Raw genomic sequence first — 22,999 nt, forward strand, 5'->3', positions numbered from 1 at the left:
GTTTTATAGCTATATCAGAAAATGAATGATTGTGTGGTTATTTCATTTACCAAAGGTAATTGAAGCAGATAGTTCACCTCCCAAAGACTTCATAAATATTTCCAATTCAACAGGTTAATCATTAATATTTGGAGGAAATTCTTGCCATGCTGTATTAGGAGGAGAACATCACCAGACAGACATTTAAATTTGTTTTATTTAACTAAAACAACGTTATGTATTCTGGACTTTTTTCTTCAACAGCAAACATCTACTATTTTAACAAAACAAGCATAAGAATTTTTGAATTTAGTTAAACATTCAGGTTTTTTTAAATCAGGTTTGTTTTTGTTAAAATTGTTTTTAGCTAAAATAGTTAAATATTTAAAAAACAAAACAAAAATTAAATAGACTATGTTAGCCAGGTCAACATGAGAAACTTAAAATATTGACTTCTGCAGCTAACTCAGTCGTCGTCACCTTCATTTTTATGTTTGTTCATAACCTGGAAAAGAAAAACAAGCTTCCTGCTTTTTCAGGTCTCAAACGATTTCTCAATTTGGACTGAATTAGCCCAAAGGAAGAATATATTCTTTCTAAACCGGCAGAAGAAGCTACTGTTGTTAAAAGTGAGATTATCACTTCAACAGTCTCTGAATCCAAGTGCTTAAGTGACTTCCACCAGTTCACTGGTGTGACTTTCTTTAAAACATCATCAGCAAACATATTTCTTGAACGGTTCACCCTTAGCTCTGAAGTTTATTATAGTTGGCATTATGACGGGATGATTGCTGGATGTCTATGTCAGAGCCAACTCCTCTTCTTCAGCAGTTAAGGTTTGACCTTGGTGCCGAGTATTGAGAATATTTGCGAGAAAATGAGCTGGAGATAGTACTTGTCCCATTCGTTTTTTTAATGCTTGTAATTTAATTCTGTCATTGCATATTTCTCTTTTTAAGATCTCACTCAGTTCCTTCCAAATTTCAACAGCATCAGCAATTAAACAGCTATTTCCCTGCATTTTGTTCAAGCCTACAGAAATAGGCTTCAGGGTACTCAGCATGTGTTCAATATTTCTCTTAAGCCCAACATCTATTTTTTCACGATTTTGTTCACAAATTGTCATCCGATTAGGTCAGTTCTTGATATAGTGCTCAAAACAGTCCGCTACTGAGTTCCATCGCACATCTGTGGGAGAGTTAGCTTGGTTCCTCCCACTTTTTTCAGAGCAGGTGCTGCAAAGTGGTTGTTACAGAAGTATTTTACAATTTCAAAAACATTAGCCTTTATTTCTGGAACACTGAACTCTTGGGCTAGGAGGTGCATCAAATGAGCACTGCAACTGTATGTTATTAGCTTTGGACTCTCTTCACTCTCTCCTAAATTTATTCTCATCTTGAATACATTACAGCATTGTCTGTGACCAAGCTGCGTACTAGACATTTGAATTTTTTTTCACAGTTTGTTATAGCTTTTACTGCCACTTCTTGTAAGTATTCTGCTGTGTGTGCATTTCCTTTTGTATCAATTGTGTCTGTAAGGAAGACATTCCCTTCTTCTGTTGTCACACAGGCACATACAATAGGATCATTGTGGACGTTGCTCCACCCATTAGGACTCAGGTTAACAATTTCACCCTCTAGACCTTTAGCACACTGCTCAATTTCTCTTTCATACACTTTATCCAGCAATTTGCCTGCAACATCTGCTCTGTTGGGTGAACTGTATCCTGGTCTTAATGACTGAACCATGTTAATGAAGTGTGGGTTCTCAATCAGACAGAAAGGAGAGTTTGTTGCATAAACAAACCGGGCAATTTTTTCATCAATTACCTCTTTTTGTAATTTGATGGTTCTTATCACAAACTTATCTATGGTTGTTTCTGCATGATGGAGATTTTTTTTTTCTTTTGGCTACAGGTGATATACTGTGGCTATGTGACATACATGATGTGACTGAAACACTATCATTGGCAGATAAATCAGAAACTGTAGAAAATGATGATGGTGATCTTGAAGGTGGATAGTCTTCAGAATCCTGTATGTTGAGGATGGATTCTCCTAAACAAAAGTCAATGCAGTTATTTAATTATTATTACCATACTGCTCATGTAGTATTACACATTGCATTCACTGACAGTGCTACTTTAAAGGTGAAATTGTAAAAGGAAGATCTGCCTATTTCAGCTATTTATTTGTTTTATCACAACTGCATCTAAAATGATAGTACCATAGAGTAACAACTATATTTTTTGCTCAAACATGAGAATTTAAGAATAGTCAGAAGGGAGACAGGCAGTCCTTAAGAAAGAAATATGAAATAAAAAAAATTACCAACCTGAAGTTCCTGCTTGTTCAGACATGTTCCTTTCATCATCTTCAATGCAGCTTCCTCCTGAGAAGGAACACTTCTCATGATGTTTCATTCAGGCAACCAGGCCTTGCATTTCTTTGTTGCATTGTTTGCATTTTGCACGCATGCCTGTCTTCCCACAGGTAGAGAACTTCATTAAAATATTCCAAAACTGAGTTTCTTTTACAGCCTGCTGCCATTATAGGTTTTCACTTCTAGTGAGAGAAAGGTACGGTAGATCTCAAATCAATGAAGGCTACACTCAGAAAGACCCCAAGACTTCTGGAATATGCTGCTCAAACAGTTTCACTTTTGTTTCTACTGCCTGTCCCTTCTCACGTTTATCTCCAGACTTCTTCTCCTTGTCCAGATCTCTTCCGCCCCCAACTATCTTCTATTCATTAAACTTTTTGAAACTTTGCACTTTTAGAGAGAGGTAAGAGATTGACTCTGTGTACACAAATTTGCAGAGGGACAGTAGGATTGAGGTCTATTATTTCTCACCTCTCTATATTTATTTATTTATTTATTTATTTTATTTAAAAACATTTTTGCTGTTAAGAAGCATGTTATCTCTGGAGACACAAATCCACAGGTTGAGAATTGCAAAACTAAGCATCTCTGATGGTATCTTCTAGACTGAGCACTGTGTTCCATTGGGTAGATAGAAAGATTAACCTAAATAATCTATACAGAAGCCCCTGGAACCCGATAAAATTGGGTTCCTAATCCAAAAACTATTGGAACTCATTTACAAAACTTTTCTTAAACATTACACGAATATATTGTTTCATACTATAGAATTAGAATTTATAATCCTTATTCCAGGATGAGATATATTTGCGCTATAATGCATCTTAATCAAAGCTATCTTTAGATAGGTTTTTTCCTCAAAAAGCATTTTATCAAAAAACTGATTTAAATAAAAAAAAATTCAGATTTAAATTTTTTTTTTTTTTGTAAATCATTGATTTTTATCCACCCTGGATATTACATAAACTGGGTTATATTATAAACAAGAAATAAGTTTATTAACTAAAAAAGGTGAATTTTAAGTGAATATAAGAGATAACAGACAGAACAAAGCAGATTACTGAGCAAATAAACCAAAGTACGCAAACTAAGCTCAATATATTTAAGAAACAGGTTACACAATGTAATTTCTTACCCTAAATGTTATTTTAGACAGGTTGCAAAGTTTCTGTGGTTCAGAGTTCCGGTTATATTCCTTTTCAGACTAGACCCCTGTCTCAGCCCCCTTGCCTTCCCTTCAGGTGGCTTTAGCAGTCTTTCTTCTTGGGCAGACAGGCCATGGAGAGGAGTTTTGTTTGCCTTCCTCCCCACCCTTAAATAGAATTTACATAAGGTGGGAATCCTTTGTTTCCCAAACTTGACCCCCCTTTCCATCCAGTGGAAAGTTACAAGAAGTCCCAGGTAATGTGTAGTATCAGGTGACAAGACCCACCTGACTCTGTAGTATCACAGCGTCCATGAGTCAGTGTCCGTATGGAGTGTCCCCAAGAAGGCCAAGCCTTTTCACAGTCCATTGTCCTCACTGATTGGCCATCAGCCCTGTCTGGCTTTTGCATTTTTGTACCTGAAGTGTTACCAGTGGGCGTCATCCAAAGTAGCATAGTTGAAATACAGATACATAGTCAATATTCCTAACTTCAGATACAGAAATGATTTAGGCATACACATTGCAAAATAATCTCATTCAGTAAATTATAACCTTTCCAATGATATCTTACAAGACCCATCTTGCATAAAGTACATCTGTTATGTCATATTCAGATCGCAAGCATATTTTCATAAAGAATATGGAATGAAACAACACATACTTATCCATAATTAAGGGTTTAAAAAAAAAAACCCAAAACCCAGAGATGCTCGTAATTATACCAGTACCAACTGTTAAAAAGCAAGAAATTCAGAGTTAAGATTAAATTTAAAAGAAATTCAAACATGTTAAGTTATGGAAATAGAGTTAGGGCACCCAAACAACCGTAATTCTGTCCTAAAGTGACACTATGGAAAAAATCATATTAGAATTAAGGTAATGTTTTGGCTATAGATTAGATTAAATTGACTCTTAAAGACATTCGATTTTTTGTTTTTCTTCTAGCACCATGAAGGGAATATTTCTTACAGGACTAATTTTTAAATGTTAACTCTAGCCAATTGTAAATTTCTAAAATCTTAGAAAATTCATTCTGTGCTCAAAAAGCAAATGCTGTAATTTTGGGCAGGGTATGTTGTATTCTTTAAGTATAAAGTGGCCGAATATAAGTGTAAATCTAAAATTTGTAGAACCATGAGCAGAGCTTTATAATAGAACTAAATTATAGTATTGCAGGACTTTCCCTGAAGAGGAAAATATATAAATCTTGGGCACATTTCATTTATCCTACTCATAATCATTTTTATATCTTCTGTTAAAACAGCTGTTTCACAGTTTCTCTCCATTTTTTTTGTAGTTAGGGCAGCTATAGAGTAATGAAAAATTAATTGATTCCCATTTCTGTGGAAGTTTAGTAGTAAGCCCCTCTGCCATGTACATTGGCCAAACCGGACAGGCTCTACGCAAAAGAATTAATGGACACAAATCTGACATCAGGAATCATAATACTCAAAAACCAGTGGGAGAACACTTTAACCTGTCTGGCCATTCAATGACAGACCTGCGGGTGGCTATCTTACAACAGAAAAACTTCAAAAACAGACTCCAAGGAGAGACTGCTGAGCTGGAATTGATATGCAAACTAGATACAATCAACTCAGGATTGAATAAGGACTGGGAATGGCTGAGCCATTACAAACATTGACTCTATCTCCCCTTGTAAGTAGTCTCACACTTCTTATCAAACTGTCTGTACTGGGCTATCCTGATTATCCCTTCAAAAGTTTTTTTTTCTCTTACTTAATTGGCCTCTCAGAGTTGGTAAGACAACTCCCACCTGTTCATGCTCTCTGTATGTGTGTATATATATCTCCTCAATATCTGTTCCACTCTATATGCATCCGAAGAAGTGGGCTGTAGTCCACGAAAGCTTATGCTCTAATAAATTTGTTAGTCTCTAAGGTGCCACAAGTATTCCTGTTCTTTTTGCGGATACAGACGAACACGGCTGCTACTCTGAAACCTACGTAAAAACTGAGAATCTTCCTATCTGTATAGTTGTTTTATGTTCACTCTCTCACTCATGTTCAGTGTATTTCTTATATTCTCTTCTACATTTAGATCCCCTGAAAAGAATGGTTTCTAGTGCAGAATGTTAAATTGACTTCACTGTACTGCACGTCCATTTGCTGCCTGTAAGGATATTTAGCCTCAGAGTCAGGTTGATGTCAGATGTCTTTAAAAAAAAAAAAAAATCTGTTGCTGCTCTGTGGTATTAATTCTTTACCACACATCTGCTCTTAGCCGTTCAAGTCACAGAGGACAAAAATCAGCCACCTTCTGTCTCAATGGGCCATCAGCTGTTGTCACAGAGGAAAACTGAAGCATATTTGCTTCATTGTAAGCAAAAGATCCTTCAGTGTAGTCTGCGCTGGCAGCACAGCCTATACTTAAGGTTGTTCGACACTTCCTATTATTAGACCTTTATTTCAGTTGCTTGAAGCTTTGGCAAGCTTCACCATTCGAGCTGAAATTTTCCAGGCTGAATTTTTGGGAGGAAATTTTAGCAAAAAACGGATCAGCCATTTCTGAGAACAGGATTATGGGAAACAGATTTTTTTGCCCATGTGTTTTTTAAACAACTCTAATAATTTGGTTGAAAAGCACTTTGTGCCTCCCTGCCTTGGAGCTGGGGTTTGAAATTTGGTAGTAGGTTGCCTTTGTGTCAGGGATGTTCCTTTTACCTTCCCTCTTGAAAAACCACCCAAACTTGACCAGTTTATAAACCTTTGGAAAATTGCACTTAGCACACCCTCAGAGACTTGTTAGTTTGGCAGCTAAATTTTCCAAGGATTCAATCTGCATGGAGTATGCTTCAGCCCAGGGCTACAAGGATAGAGCAGGACTCCTTTCAGGTGCTGATCTGGGCTGCTGTGGTATCCGGTACTGGAACAGAGAACAAGAGAGACATGGATTTCCTGTGCTCTAAATAATTCCCCTGCTGGCTTTCAGGTAGTGAGGAGGAGGAAGAGTGGCCTGATTGAAATGTAGAGGGAACAAAAACTGAATGGGGATGGGGAACTTGATGGACAAGAAGGCTGGGAATAGGACGAGGAATCTAGGATGAGGAGGTGGGATGGGGCTGGAGGGAGAGGGCTGGCAGAAGGGGTCAGGCTTGTGCAGAGGGTTTGGTGGGGGGAGGAGCAGAAAGGTCTGTACCCACTTCTCTCCAGAACCTACAAATAAACCCGTAAGAACATAACATAAGAATGGCCATACTGGGTCAGACCAAAGGTCCATCCAGCCCAGTATCCTGTCTACTGACAGTGGCCAATGCCGGGTGCCCCAGTGAACCTAACAGGTAATCATCAAGTGCTCTCTCTCCTGCCATCCATCTCCACCCTCTGACAAGCAGAGCCTAGGGACACCATTCCTTACCCATCCTGGCTTCTAGCCATTAATGGACTTAACCTCCATGAATTTATCTAGTTCTCTTTTAAACCCTGTTATAGTCTTAGCCTTCACAACCTCCTCAGGCAAGGAGTTCCACAGGTTGACTGTGCACTGTGTGAAGAAGAACTTCCTTTTGTTTTAAACCTGCTGCCCATTAATTTCATTTGGTGGCCCCTAATTCTTATATTATGGGAACAAGTAAATAACTTTTCCTTATTCACTTTCTCCACACCACTCATGATTTTATATACCTCTATCATATCCCCCCCTTAGTCTCCTCTTTTCCAAGCTGAAAAGTCCTAGCCTCTTTAATCTCCCCTCATATGGGACCCGTTCCAAATCCCTAATAATTTTAGTTGTCCTTCTCTGAACCTTTTCTAATGCCAGTATATCTTTTTTGAGATGAGGAGACCACATCTGTACACAATATTCAAGATGTGGGCGTACCATGGATTTATATAAGGGCAATAAGATATTCTCCATCTTCTTCTCTATCCCTTTTTTAATGATTCCTAACATCCTGTTTGCTTTTTTGACTGCCGCTGCACACTGCGTGGATGTCTTCAGAGAGCTATCCACGATGACTCCAAGATCTCTTTTCTGATTAGTTGTAGCTAAATTAGCCCCCGTCATATTGTATGTATAGTTGGGGTTGTTTTTTCCAATGTGCATTACTTTACATTTATCCACATTAAATTTCAGTCCAGTCTCACCATTCTTCTACTGTCTCCAGCCTTCTCTAATGGCTGGTCCACATAGAGGATGACAACTTACTGCTGTTTCTAGTTACTCCGTTAGCTCAAGTGGCAGAGTTTTGTGCTGTGGATGTAAAGGTTACAGCTCTGCTGATGAAGCGTGTGGGAGTCAGTATTTCTTTGTGTGATGACATTTCTGGGTTTCATTTTTTTTTTTTTTAAACAAGGGTCTTACATGTGGAAAACTGTTAAAATAACATTAAGATTGCAAAGTGAAGCATGAAAAGTTAGGAAATGCCAGAATTGAGATTGCCTAACAACCTTGATTCATCCCACTTGTGTGTATACATTATGATAAGTCTTTAATTACATGATCACATTTTCTCCATATAACTGCTGCCTCATTCCGTTTACAAGATGGATGGATGGTGCTCACTGAACAAGCCACTAGTTGGTATTTAATCATTATTGTTCACTGTGTGGCCCCATGCCTTACTTACTGCATTCTATTCAAACTCGGTTCTGAAGACAGAATTGACTTCCTCCATGGCACTAATCACTATAGTATATGAACATTCATGAATTTATTTTCACAACATTCCTCTGAGGTGGTGGTTTTCCAGATGTGTAGATGGGGGAACCAAAGAAGAGAGAGGTCAAAACTGTCTGCTAATTTTGAGTGTCCAATTTGAGATGTCCCAGGGTCTGATCTGTTTTTTCAGAATACTTAACATCGTATAGCACAACTCCCAGTTACTTCAGTTGCAGCTGTGAGTGCTCAAGTTGAGCATCCATAAAATGAGGAACATTCAGTCAGTGACCACCTGTGAAATACTTGGTTTAAGTGAATTGATTAGCATCACATGGATTCTATTCCTGCTTCTACTTCAGAGGTCTCAATCTTCCAGGGCAGCCTTCAGGTGCCATGACCATGAGACTGTTCTTTCTCTTCTTGGAGTTGCCTGCCTCATTCATTGCACATCTTCCCAATTGTGCAGCAAATGAGGCAGGGATCCTACAGACAAAAGTCTCTCTTATTACACAGCCCTGAGTGATCCCCAAAACAGGTCCATCGTGAGCATGGAATGAGGCAGGGATCCTGTGGAAAAATGTGGTGATATAATTAGAGACTGCATCATTATGTGTACACACACGGGAGCTAAATTAAGTCTGCACAAGCAATGTTAATTCTGGCATTCCCTAATTTTTGAGTGCTTGACTTTGTAACTTTAGCATTCTAACAAGTGTGTGTGTGTGTGTGTGTGTAATGGATTATGTAGTATGTCATGTCTCACAAAATAGTCTCCTCTGCTTGTCTTGAGCAGCCAGAAGGCCATCTTCACTGACTACCTAAAGATTCCACCTATGTAAGGGAATCACCACAGGGTGTAGGTCTGCTGTAGCAGTGCCTTTGCTACATCCTCTCCAGTGCAGGTGGTGATGTCAGCTCCTCCGTTCCCTCCCCTGGACGTCAGGCTGATCCTTAGCTTCTGGAATGGGACCATTAGCTCCTGGACACAGAGCCAACTTTTGGAGAATGCTGTAACTTATGCAGCTGGCTGGATAAGGAAGAAGAGAGTGTAAAGATTGCTTAAAGTTCAGTTCTGCTGGACCAGAGAATCTGGCCCAGCATCTCTAAAATATTATTTATTTTTACACACTTAATGTAAGTGAATGCAGTGTGTAGTGATTGAGGAAGCCCTTATACTCTTATATGGGGTAGAATCCTAGAAAATCTGTTGCCTTTAACTCATGTGGTATGTAACTTTTTAAAAGCATCTCTCCCCTTCCCCCCCTCCCTACACACATTAGAGCATTATCTAAGACTTTATTATCCAAAAAAAGTATATATAAACTATGGTAATCTGTCCTGATTTTAAGGAGTACACGTAGCAGTTAACAAAAATTACTAAGAATGATATCCATGTTTGGTGACCTGCTTTTTGACTAAGGCCCCAATCCTGCGAATGACAAGTAAGTGGAACTGTTCTCATGTGTAAAGGTAAGCATTGGTGTAACTGTTTGTTTGCAGGATTTGGGCTTCAATGTACAAAGCAAGTGATATGACTGGAAGCTAGCTGAAGTGGTGTGGTTATTATAGGCATAATCTTTTAAAATTAGATCACGTTTTTCCTAATGTATCCCATAGTTCAATGTGCAAAACTTGAAACAAAAGCTATATATAATATATATGTGAAAGTCTGTGAGGTTCCAATTGACTTATAAGAGTATGACTATTTTGTTCCCCAGTTAGAGTAGAATTATACAGCACATACTTTCTCCAACTATCTGTGGTAGTATTTAGCACACTTGCATGTTTAGTACACTTCTATAAAATAGATTTCAGTGGAGGTGGAAAGTAGACTTCAGAGATTTTATTATTAAAAACAGATTTATAATTAGGGTACACCAGGCAGCAGAATACGACAAAGGATCATTTTTGTTTTTAATAAAATGTTCCATTCAATCTAAATGATTCCATAAGCAGCACCAAGGGAAAATTTAAGAGCATTTTAATGTTGCTTGGCAGGGAATGGCTTGTGGGTTTAAAAAGTAATCTTGTGGCTTTGTAATGTTTGTCATTTACTAATTGAGTGACCCAGAAGTAGACTGTGTGTGTGTGTGTGTGTGTGTGTGTGTGTGTGTGTGTGTGTGTGATATATATTTATTTTCAGGGTCCCATGATTTCCTCCCTGTTATGGAATTGGCTATGGAATGTGAAGCAGGATTTGGCTGCCACATCTAATTTTATTTATTCTTTTAACATTGATTTTAGCTCTTTATGGTTGTGACGATAACTACCTAAATGTGAATTGATGCAGTGTGCTTTACTGTGCAAACAGCATGAAAGGAAAGCTTTTAGAGTAGTATGACTTGCTCCTGTTCACCCTAATAAGATGTTAGTCTGAAATTCACTCATGCAATTTTAAAGGTCTTGTTAACTTATTTCACTGCTGGTAGTATTGGCAGACTGTCCAGCTAATGTTTTTTATCCATCACTTGTTAGCTGTAGTGGTGGAGAAATAGAGGGGGCCACAACAGGACATCTGGCTGTTGACCTGGATTGCTGGGGCAAGGAAAGGAGTCAAAAACCTTGCCCACTTCCCATGGTTTTCCTTCATCTCCCCTGGAAAAAAATCAGGCGCGTGTGGTCTCTGCTCACAAGGGGAACAGGAGGAGGAGATGCATACTTTCCCAAGTACCAAAAATCTTAACTATCCTCATGGTGTAAAAAAACAACAACAAGCCATCTATTGTCCCTTCCAAGTTGCCAAAAGCCCCATCTTGACAGAAACCTGCAGGTTTTATGCATTAATTCAAAATCTTGCAGCATACTAAACAATGAAAATCTGGAGGCAGCGCATATGAGTTTGTTTGTTTGTTTTTATTTTCATATTAAATTAAACTCATTAATAAAATCTTGAATGTATCTGAATCTACTGCAGAAATTTCATTCTGATTCAGAATTAGCCCTATATCACAGAAATCAGGATTTTGCTGCAGAATTTAATTTGTGTGCCAGAGACTATTCAGGCCCCTTCATATAATCTGATCCTGTGGAGCCCTGAGGGAATCTTTGTTTCTTTCAGCTTTCAGAGTTGTAGCCGTGTTAGTCTGTATCAGCAAAAAAAACAGGAGTACTTGTGGCACCTTAGAGACTAACAAATTTATTTGAGCATAAGCTTTCGTGGGCTAAAACCCATTTCATCGGATGCATGCAGTGGAAAATACTCTCTCTCTCTCTCTCTCTCTCTCTGAAAAAATGGGTGTTGCCATACTAACTATAATGAGAGTAATCTGTTAAGGTGGGCTAATATCAGCAGGAGAAAAAAAACTTTTGTAGTGATAATCAGGATGGCCCATTTCCAACAATTGACAAGAAGGTGTGAGTAACAGTAGGGGAAAAAATTAGCCTGGGGAAATAGATTTGACTTTGTGTAACGACCCATCCACTCCCAGTCTTTATTCAAGCCTAATTTAATGGTGTCAGGTTTGCAAATTAATTGCAATTCTACAGTTTCTCGTTGGAGTCTGTTTTTGAAGTTTTGTTGTTGTTGTTGTTGAATTGCAAGTGACGAGGGAGGTTGAAGTGTTCTCCAACTGGTTTCTGAATGTTATAGTTCTTGGCGTCTGATTTGTGTCCATTTATTCTTTTGCGTAGAGACTGTCAGGTTGGGCCTATGGCTTAAATAAAGACTGGGAGTGGATGGGTCATTGCCAATATACTGTCGCTTCTGGTGTCGCCCATGCCAGCCACTGAGGTGCCCTGTTTGAGAGGTAAGCCTACCTTGGGACCCTTCCAGTGGTCTCCATCAGTGCGGCACCGCTCCTTGCAGCAGGCGGTGCCTGGCCAGCGCTCGTCTGAACACTGCCACCAGCCCCCGGACACGGGTCGGCTTACCTGCCAGAGTTCCTGGCTTCGGTCCCCAGACTTTAGGCAGTATTCCTCAGGCTCTAGGCGTTGATTGTCAGTGGTCTGGCACAGACCCGCAGAGATGCAGCACCAGTCCCCAGAGCCCTGGTGCCGGAGAGTCGAGATGCCAGTCCCCAAAGGCCCGTCACCAGATCGCTGGTACAGCTCACCGCGGGCATGTCAACAGTCTCCGAGACATCGGTCTTTTGGCTCCCATTCCCGTCTATGGAGCAGCACCGCACTCTAAGCGTGAGGCGTCGATTGCTTGGGTATTGTTGCCGATTCGCCAAACGCCAGCACCGAGAGCCATTGTCCCCGTACAAGTCCTCAATCGAGATCTGCGGCCAGAGCTGACAGGATTGGGGGAGACAGGCGGCCTCGGTACTCTCTTGGTACCCCAGACAAGTTTCTTCCTCCTCGGGCTCAGATAGCGAGGAGGAGAACCTGCCCACAGGCGAAGGCCACCCACCAAAGGCATCGGCATTCCCCACTGGGCCACCAGTGGCATCATGGCCCCAGAGCCAGTGGCCAGCCCCCTGGCAACTATGGAACCCCTGGGGGTTTCCACCCTGTTGCAGGGACATAGGTCGGTCTGGGGGCCTCTAAAAGACGGCCAGTGACAGTCTCGTGCCCGACCCCTAACTCGGACGTGGTGTCAGAGCAGGCTCCCCAGGGTCAGCCAGCCTCGGCAGAGGCTCTCCTGGCAGAAGTGGTGGAATTTGTAGACCTACCTGTACCTGCCTCCTCCTCATCTTCGCCCAGTGAGGCGATAGTGAGGCCCTCTCACATGGTTCCCCAGGATGATGCAAGGGCCCATCAGGAGCTTTTGAAGGGGGTGCCTCAAACCTGGGACTGGAAGCCAAGGAACTGGCAGAGCCCTCGGACTCCTGTTTGATGTGCTAAGTGCCTCCAAGGTGGCATTGCCGGTGCACAAGGAAGTGGTGAAAATTACTAAGGTTCTGTGGCAGACACCCTCCTCCCTGCCCTCATCTCCAAGCGGGCGGAAAGAAAACACTGCGTCCCCACTAAGGGGTATGAGTATCTTTATACCCACCCTGCCCAAGCTCACTGGTTGTGTCGGCAGCCAATGAGTGCAATAGACAGGGCCAACCTGGATCGACACCTAAGGACAAGAGGCTCGATATCTTTGGTAGAAAAATTTATTCTATGTCCAGCTGAGAGTGGCCAATCATCAGGCCTTACTTGGCCATTACGATTTTAATATTTGGCAGTCCGTGGCCAAGTTTGCGGATTCACTACCAGAGGAGCCCAGGAAAGAATTCCTGGCTATCCTCTGTGAGGGCAGAGCTATGCCCAGGACAGCCCTTCAAGCGGCCTCAGATGTGGCAGATTCTGCAGCCCGGATCATGGCTTCGGTCATTTCTGTGAGGTGTGCATCCTGGTTGCAGTCATCGGGCATATTGATGGAGGTTCAACAATCCATCCGGCACCTCCCATCCAATGGCCTGGCACTGTTTTTGGAACAGACAGACAGTAAATTACATGGCCTGAAAGACTCTAGGGCTACCTGGCCCTTTACATGCCGGGACCGGCAAGGAAGCAGTTTAAACCACAGCAGCCACACACATTCGATTAGAGCCCTTCCGCAAAAAGGGCAAGGGCTATAAGCGCCGGCAGGGCCATCAGCCGGCACCCTCAGCTCACTCGAGCTCTACCCGTTACCAACCGGGTAACAAGCAGGCATTTTGAGGGTGTGCTCGAGGCTTTCTCGAGCCTGTGTCCTGGATCCAGCACCCCTGTTATTTTCCAACCATTTGTCCCCCTTCTTCCCTGCCTGGACCTCTATAACATCGGACCAGTGGGTCCTCAACACAGTAGCAGGGGGATACACCCTCCAGTTTATTTCTGTCCCCACCCTCCTTCCCTGTCCCTCTTCAGAGACCCTTCTCACGAGCATCTGCTCACTCAGGAGGTGCAGGGCCTTCTGCGGGTGGGAGCCGTGGAGGAAGTCCCTCTGCACTTAAGGGAGAAAGGGTTTTACTCCTGCTATTTTTTTGATCCCCTAAGCTCACGGGGGTCTACGCCCCTTCCTTGGCCAACGGAGCCTCAACAAGTATCTAAAGAAGTTGAAGTTCCACATGGTCTCCTTGGCCTGCATCATTCCTTCCCTGGATCCAAGAGACTGGTATGTCACACTCAACCTGAAAGACACTTACTTTCACACATCGATATTTCACGGACACAGACAGTTCCTACGTTTCATAATTGTGACTGCCTACTACCAATGCAGTGTTCCCTTTTGGCCTAGCAATGGCGTCAAGGGTGTTTATGAAATGCATGTTGGTGGTGGCAGCCTACCTCAGATGTCAGGGTATCCAGATTTACCCATACCTCGACGACTGGCTCTTCAAGGGCCGGTCCAGGTCCAGCACAGTGTCGAGACAGCATGCAATCCACCTGGAAGCCTTGCACCTCCCCGGCGTCCGGAACACACTGGCGGATCGTCTCAGCAGGTGGTTCTTCTCTCACCACAAGTCAAAATGCTCTTCCAGAAGTGGGGAGTTCCCCCAGTGGACCTGTTCACCACCAGACAGAACAGAAAGTGCATCAGTTTTGTTCTTCCAAGGCTTCAGCAGAGGCTCACTGTCTGATGCCTTTCTCCTGTCGTGGTCAGGAGACCTGATGTACGCCTTCCCGCCAATTCTCATCAGAAAAGTCCTCTCAAAATTCAAGAGAGACAAGGGACAGGTCATCATGATCATCCCAGCATGGCTTCACCAGCATTGGTTGGCATGTTCATGGACCTGGCTGTACCAGCGCTGTGGCCACTTCCTAACCACCCAGACCGACTCTTGCAGGATCACGGTCGACTCCTGCACCCGTACCTTGCCTCTCTCCACCTCACAGCTTGGATGCTGCGTGGCTGAATCCAGAGGAACAAGCTTACTCTAGTCAGGTACAGCAGGTTCTCTTTGAGAGCAGAAAGCCAGAGCAACTTACCTGTCAAAGTGGAAGTGTTTCTCCTGCTGGGCATCGGAGCGGAATATCTGATCGACCCAGTCATCTCTGCAGTCCATCCTGGATTACCTGCTTCACTTAAAGCACCAAGATCTCTCACTTCTTCAGTCAAGGTGCACCTGGCAGCCATATCGGCCTTCCATCCTCGCATCCAGTGTAGATCGGTGTTCGCGCATGAGGTGTTGATCAGGTTCCTGAAAGGCCTTGGAAGACTTTCTGCCGATCTGGGACCAGGTTCCTCAAAGGGACCTCCACCTGGTCCTCTCCAGGCTCATGAGTCCACCCTTTGAGACTGACTTCTTGTTCCCTTTCCCACTTGTTGTGGAAGGTTTCATTCCTTGTAGCTATTATCTCAGCAAGACGTCCCTCACTTTGGAACCCCCATATACACAGTATTCTACAAGGACAAGGTCTAGCTGCGGCCCCATCCGGCCTTGCTGCCAAAGGTGGTGTCACACTTCCATATCAACCAGGATATCTTCCTCCCGGTGTTCCGTCCAAAGCCTCCCATGACCAATGAGGAGAGGCGGCTGCACACTGTAGATGTCAGGCGCATCCTGGCTTTCTACCTGGAGAGCACCACGCTCTTCCGCAGATTGACCCAGCTCTTTATCGCGACAACTGACCGGCTGAAGTGCCTTCTGGTGTCCTCTCAGAGGATTTCGAATTGGATCACCACCTGCATCCGCACTTGTTATGAGTTGGTACAGGCTGTGCCTCCACCAATAGAGAAGGCTCACTCGACTAGGGCTCAGGCATCTTTGGCAGCCCTCCTGGTGCATGTTCCTATCCAGGACATCTGCAGGGTCATGACGTGGTCTTCGGTACACGCGTTCACGACGCATTACGCCATCACCCAGCAAGCCAGAGATGACACTGTATTTGGCAATTTGGCAAAGCTGTGTTGCAATCGACACATCCATGAACTACCACTTGCTTCCGATGCTGCTGCTTGGGAGTCACTACAATGGAATGGACACGAGCAAGCAGTCAAAGAAGAAAAGATAGTTACCTTTCGTAACTGTTGTTCTTCGAGATGTGTTGCTCATGTCTATTCCATGACCCACCCTCCTTCCCCTCTGTTGGAGTTCTGGCAAGAAGGAACTGAGGGAGGGCAAAGCCAGTGGCACCCCTTATACCGGCACATATATTCGCCACTCCAGAGGGTGCCAGAGCCAGTCCCCCACGGATACCAGTGAGGGGAAAACTTTCGGCATCGGTGCATGTGGCGAGCACACACACCTACAACGGAATGAACATCAACACGTCTCGAAGAACAACAGTTATGAAAGGCAACCATCTTTTTCAACTACTATTTAGTCCTTTTGTCTGTGACGAGTCTGAAGTGCTGAGAGTTTGCTGTATTATATTCTTATTCACCAATTAATTTTCAACATCAAGAACATATTCTGCCCCTGTCAGGGCTGTATCCCCACTTTGAACTTTAGGGTACAAATGTAGGGGCCTGCATGAAAACTTCTAAGCTTAACTACCAGCTTAGCTCTGGTCCCGCTGCCACCATTCCCAATGGATTCCCTCCCTGGGAAGCCTTGAGAAACCTTTCACCAATTCCCTGGTGAATCAAGATCCAAACCCCTTGGATCTTAAAACAAGGAGAAATCGATCAGGTTCTTAAAAAGAAGGTTTTTAATTAAAGAAAAAGGTAAAAATTATCTCTGTAAAATCAGTATGGAAATTAACCTTACAGGGTAATCAAACTTAAAGAGCTCAGAGGACTCCCCTCTAGTCTTAGGTTCAAAGTACAGCAAACAAAGAAACACTCTAGTAAAAGGTACATTTACAAGTTGAGAAAACAAAGGAAAACTAACACGCTTTGCCTGGCTATTTACTTACAAGTTTGAAATAGGAGAGACTTGTTTAGAAAGATGTGGAGAACCTGGATTGATGTCTGGTCCCTCTCAGTCCCGAGAGCGAACGCACTCCCAAAACAAAGAGCACAAACAAAAGCCTCCCCCCCCCCCCCAGATTTGAAAGTATCTTGTCCCCTTATTGGTCCTTTAGGTCAGATGCCAGTCAGGTTACCTGAGCTTCTTAACCCTTTACAGGGAAAAGGATTTTGGAGTCTCTGGCCAGGCGGGATTTTATAGTACTGTACACAGGACAGCTGTAACCCTTCCCTTTATAGTTATGACAGCCCCCATTTATACCTGTGCAACCCAATACAAAGATAGTGGGGTTGCATATGTGCAACTGAGAGTGGAATTTGACCTGGAGAATCTTTATTATTCCTGGCCAACTATGTGTGAACCAGAAAGAAGACAGCCTGAGTTCCGAGATTCCAGGCTGAGTTCACAAGGGCGGCAGTTTACAGATGAAACGAAGTGGTGGCTTTTTAACAGAGCAGTTCACTGAGACGACGCACATCAAAACCCCTATTCTTTTAACAGTTACTTTACTCAGAAAATTGCATTTTTAAAGACAATAAATTTCAAGTTTTATGCAGCCAAAGATATTCCCCCATTGCATAACCTGTCCCAATAAGGAGCACATTCAGAATCAACACTCTGTCCCACCATGTTATTGCAGGTAAAAGCCTAAGCTTGAACCAAACTTTGAGGGTTAAATTTAGCTTATGTTGGATCAAAAAGAGGAAGTAAATTCCAGAGTTAAGAGCCATGTAATAGGAATGTCATGCCACTTGCCACTAAACATTTAAATATAAGAACTATCAACTCAGACTCCTCAGCTGATAACTTCTTCCCTGGCCAAAGAGAGAAACATAGTTTTATGACCAGTAAGCGCAGTTTCATATGTGGACTGCTAAAATTGACAGTTTTGAGCTACAGAACTGCACTGGAGTTGTGAAGATTTCTAAATGTTGTATTATAGAGGGGCAGTGGGTCTTGCTTGTCTGGCCTAAATTAAATTGATTCAAATGTTTAAAGTTGAACCATTTTAATATTCTAGTTGATAACAAGGGCAGTGTGTGATACACGTTGCTTTGAGCACTATTAGCATGTAGTTTCTTATGTTTAAAATAATTCTGTTACAGTCTGCCTTTACTATTCACACTATTTTTAATGATATATGGATGTGATGTGTTTATTTGTATTACCGCAGCACCTAAGAATCCTAGTTTTGGAGCAGGAGGATCCCATCATGCTAGGCAGCAAAAGTATGCTAACAATTTATGAATGTTGCCTTTGGAAATTAAATAGTATAAAAAGAATTGAACTAGGTTACAGTGCCCTATAAATGAAGAGATTATCATTCTCAGATTTAAACAGGGACCTGATTCTGGCTAACCTTCAAGAAGACTGAGTTGATCCCTCTGTAACTAGTCAAAGATTTCTAAATGGAGTGTGAAGAACATATCCGCTTTGGTGGTAGTTTTGGACTTGGATTTGACAGAGTCTGTGGAAAAGAGTCACTCTGAAATTTGAAACCCCCCTCCCTGCAAACTCGTATGCTTTAGAGCATAAAGGGATTAATTAACAAAAGGGACTTCTACTCCGAAGCACATTAGGAATCCTGCTCTGAGACGCTTATAGTTCATAAAACAGGGGCTCTCTCCATGCTTCTCCTAAATTGTTTCTCTACTACCCTTCTCTGGAGCTTGTCAATTTCAGTTCCAAGCTCTTAAGTGTTTTGAAGCTTACTGGAGCTAAATTCTCAAGTATTCAAGCCACCTTGAATCCTGTGATGCATCAGTGCAAAGTTCTGTAGCACGCACTTTTTAGGGGTCCAGTTTAGGGATTCTGTGGAAATCATAACTGAACTGTCTGAATTTTGTGCATGTAGAATATGAACCACAACCTACACATCAACAGTTTGATCTATATATACACACAAACATTTTAAAAAATTAAATTTTGAAAAGTCATTTATAAAATGATCAGTGCACCCATTTCCCTTTTCTTGCTTTATCATGGCTTTGTGACTCAAATCCAAAGAAAAACCGAGGCAGAAAGGTGAAGAGAAGATCATCAGAAAAAATGCCAGCAATACATTTGTATGCAGTGTTGTAGCTTTGTTGGTCCCAGGGTATGAAGGAGACAGGGTATGAAGGTCCAGCTTCTGTTGGTGGAAGGGACAAGTTTATGAGCTTCACAGAGCTCTTTGTCAAGTCTAGAGAAGGTAACCAGAGTGTCCAGGCTAAATACAAGGTGGGACAGATCAAGCACAATGTTGTAGGAGACCACTTAAAAGGAAGTGGACCGTTAACACCCTTGCAGTCATAGGAGAGTGGAGGGTTAGTAGGTAGCAGGATGTGTTGCAAATTGTTGTAATGGGCCATAAAACCTGCACAATTCTCTTTACCAGCTGGAGTCATGATTCTCCCATTCTTAGACTTGGTCTCAAGCTGCAGTACCCTGTGTACTAACAATGCTTTTTTTGGTCCTACTGAATTCCGTACCGGCAACTCTTTCCTTTGGGAGCTATAACCAGTGGTAGGTAAGGCATGTTGGGTTAACATTTTAAATTTCAAACTATAAATAAAGGTATAAAAACTAGATGAGGTTTGGGAATTTAAACTGATGAATGTACTTAAATGTGCATTATAAAATATTTAAAACATGCTGTTAGGTCCAAAAGGTCAAACTTTTGTATCAGAGGTGTTTGCATTATAGGTGTATATGTAGCACTTTCTTCTTTACTTGCCTCCCCACTCCTTGCTGTAAGCAGACTATATATACTAAAATGTTCAAGAATCCTGTCCTCCAAGTGCCTCAGCAGGATTTTTGTGTGATTTATGCCTTTTTATTTTTTATCAACAAAGAAGTGTCTGAGGACAATGAATAGTGCATATTTACATACTTATAAAGCTGCATGCCACCCCTGGAGGCCTGGAGTGAGAAAGCACTTGGCTTAGGTTATTTCACCCCACTCCAGGATCACATGGGGCTGGAATTCCTTCCAGAGGCATAGTCTGAGCTTGGGAGGGGAAATGAGAGACTTTGCTCATAGAGATGCAGCAGCATGACTTGAACCCTCTCAAGGTCGATCTACATACAAACTTGCACTGCAGTAATTAAACCTGTTCTAGTTGATCTCTTCTGGGGGGAGGAGAGGGGTGTTAGGGAAAGTCTCTGTGGATGCTCTTAAGTAAGAATAAGTGTCCTGTTCTGATTTAGCATACACTGAATTTTTACATACATAAGCAAAATAGAACACATTTTAAAATAAGATCTAAATTAGAACTGATTTAGTTACTGCAGTGCAAGCTTGTGTGTGGAGAAATCTTCAGTTCCTGAAACTCTGCCAGGAATGCATTACCCATATTTTCTTGGGACAGATTTTCCTCTTGAGAGGAAGGAGCATGACCAGTCTCGTAAGAAGGCTATTGGATATTGTTGGTAGGAAAAAGCAATCTGGTGCAGAGATTGGGAAAGGAACTTAATGTATCTATGGAAAAGAATGAATAAAAGAAAAGTGAAAATGAAAAGTAACAAAGGAATATAGTTTATAAAGAAATGGGAGATGGGCAAGTATTCTAGGTACAAGTATGTGTGGTGGGGGGAATTGTATCAGAGGCTAAATTCTATAAAAATCACTGTTTGTTTCTACTGTTGAATCACAAGTTGCACATACAAAATTTAAATAATTGTACAATCTCTTATAGTACCATTGTCTTCTGTCTTTCTCCTCTGGTTTATCACCTGTTCCTTCATGTCTACTTGGATAGTGTTAGCACAGTACCTGGTGTGGTGGGATCCTGAGGTCTTTGAGAGCTACCCAAATAAATCTAAAAGTTATATAAAAGAAATTTTAGTGGTGCTAACTCTCACAGTTTTGGGGGAGTGATGTGATTTTGGTTGTGACTTGTGCCAATGTAGTGAATTTGAGCCTGCAAATTGGCTGTCTGCCCCACTTGCCCTGCCTCTTGGGGCAGAATAACTAATCAGAGCTGCTGCAGACAGAACTGTGTCTCTCCCCACCCCGCCAACCCCTTAGCAACCCAAAGCCATTCTCATAGGAGGAGAGAGTGGAGATGGCTCTGTACCCTCCCCTTCTGTGAGCCATTGGGACAGGATGGTTCCTCTGCCCCTGCCTACTCTGCAACATCTGGCCAGGAGTGGGGCGGGAGAGGGGAGTATTTCCTCCCTCCCCCCTTCCCCAGTCTGGAAGCCATGGCAGTGAGGGGTGAGGAACCACAGGAGGAGCAGAGGTGAGGCTGTATGAGTGAGTGCAGAACTGGGGGCAGCTTGGTGGACTGAGCTGACTGGGGGAAGGGGAGCTGGGGGGCCAGAATTTTCCCTTCACTTGCATTTGTGCAATCCCACAGTACTTCTTCCTCAGTAACACCTTAAATGGCTTATGCACGTGTATCAGAGGACAGAATTTGGCCCTGTGGTAGGAATTAAATTATTCCCCTAATGGGAGAGTCTAGATGTAATCCTGCTCTCTTTTCCATGTCTGTCTGCAGTCCTAATAGTAGCAAAATGCAGTAAATGGTTATTTTAGTCAGTGAAGTTAGCACATGAGTCTCAGAATACACACCAAACTTTCTCAGTAAGAAGGTGTCATTTTTAGATAGTCATATGTGGTCACCTTAGGCAAATCATTCAGGCTGTGATTTTGAAACTGATATGTCTAAGTGAGTGGAAAATGAGGCCATTTTGGTGCTTAACACCGGGTCCCCTTCTTTGAAAATTGTGGCTTTAACCTCTCTGCCTTTTTCCTCTGTAAAATGGGGAATTGCGAGATTTAATTCACTGTGTGGTTCTAGAGTACTGCAGTAATTGAATACCATAGAAATTCCTGTACATAAAATTTGCATTTATATATTCAGTTTATGAGAGTAGAGTAGATGCTTCAGAGGGAGTGAACAGAAGAGGGCAATTATCAAGTGATCCATCCCGTCCTCCAGTCCCAGTTTCTGCCAGTGTGACGGTGCTGCCCATGGGAGACTGCTGAGGTCACTCAAGGTGAACTGCAAACAAAACGGGCAGACAAACCTCAAACGCTGTTGGATATTCCAATACTTAGATTTACCAAGCCAGCACAAAACAGCTTCTGTAGTACCTCACTGCCACTTAGAAGTCCAAACCACGCAGTTCCCTTAAAGTACCCAGCCTCAGGCCTCCGTCCAGACACACACGTCCGATATGATGATGATTACTGAGAATCTTATCTCATCATATTAAAGAAAAGGTTCTTCCAATCCCAAAGGATCAGCCACATACCCAGGTTCAATTATAACTTAGATCTTACCCGAAATACACGCTATAGCCAATTCTTATTAGCTAAACTAAAATTTATTAAAAAAGAAAAAAGAGTGAGTGTTGGTTAAAAGATCAATATACATACAGACTTGAATTCAATTCTTGAGGTCCAGATACATAGCAGAGGTGAGCTTGTAGTTGCCAAAAGTCCTTTTAGAAATAGTCCAATATCCATATTCAGGGTGGCTCCAGTCAATGACTAAGGATTTCAATCTTTGTGGCTTAAGGTTTCCCCCTCTTAAAACCCAAAGCAGATCTGAGATGAAGTAGGATCATGTCCCAGGGTTCTTATACATTTCCAGCAGCCTTTCGACCTGAGAAAACAATAGGCTTAACTCTCCTTCCAAACATCCTGGCAATTAGCACAGGGTAATTTATCCATTAAACAGTTCAGATACAGGTTACCACAACCTTCAAAGAGACACATAGACAATAATACTATTTCACTCAAGTATCATCACAAATGTTAATATTCCTTTTTTGATCTTTGAATTAAAGTTATAGCAATAGACTTGTTTGCTTACATCACAAGACCTGAGCAAACAACTACCCCTGAGATCTCTAACAATGCAGACTTGCGTTTTAAAGCTCTATTCATTTACCTATCTTCCTAGCCAGTCTTCCTTCCCAGCCATGGGTCAGGTCAGTCTGAGTTAATTAACTCTTTCTGGCCCTGTCACCTTCCAATGAAATATTATATTACACTCATAACATCACAGCCAATCATTGGTTTAGGGATACCCAGAGCAAGCAGTTGTGTTACTGACCATCATGGCTATCTTCCATTTGATTGAGAGTGATGTAGAATAAGAAGGCAACA

The 22,999-nt window shown here is 42.2% G+C and overlaps 1 protein-coding gene across 2 annotated transcripts in view; it reads left to right on the plus strand.

Moving 5' to 3' along the window:
• RNF217 (ring finger protein 217) overlaps positions 1-22,999 on the plus strand; it is a 91,155-nt gene that overhangs the window by 11,391 nt on the left and 56,765 nt on the right. The gene's annotated exons all lie outside the window — the stretch shown is intronic.

The sequence above is a fragment of the Chrysemys picta genome, chromosome 3 (assembly GCF_011386835.1).
Source record: "Chrysemys picta bellii isolate R12L10 chromosome 3, ASM1138683v2, whole genome shotgun sequence".
NCBI classification, from domain to species: domain Eukaryota; kingdom Metazoa; phylum Chordata; order Testudines; family Emydidae; genus Chrysemys; species Chrysemys picta.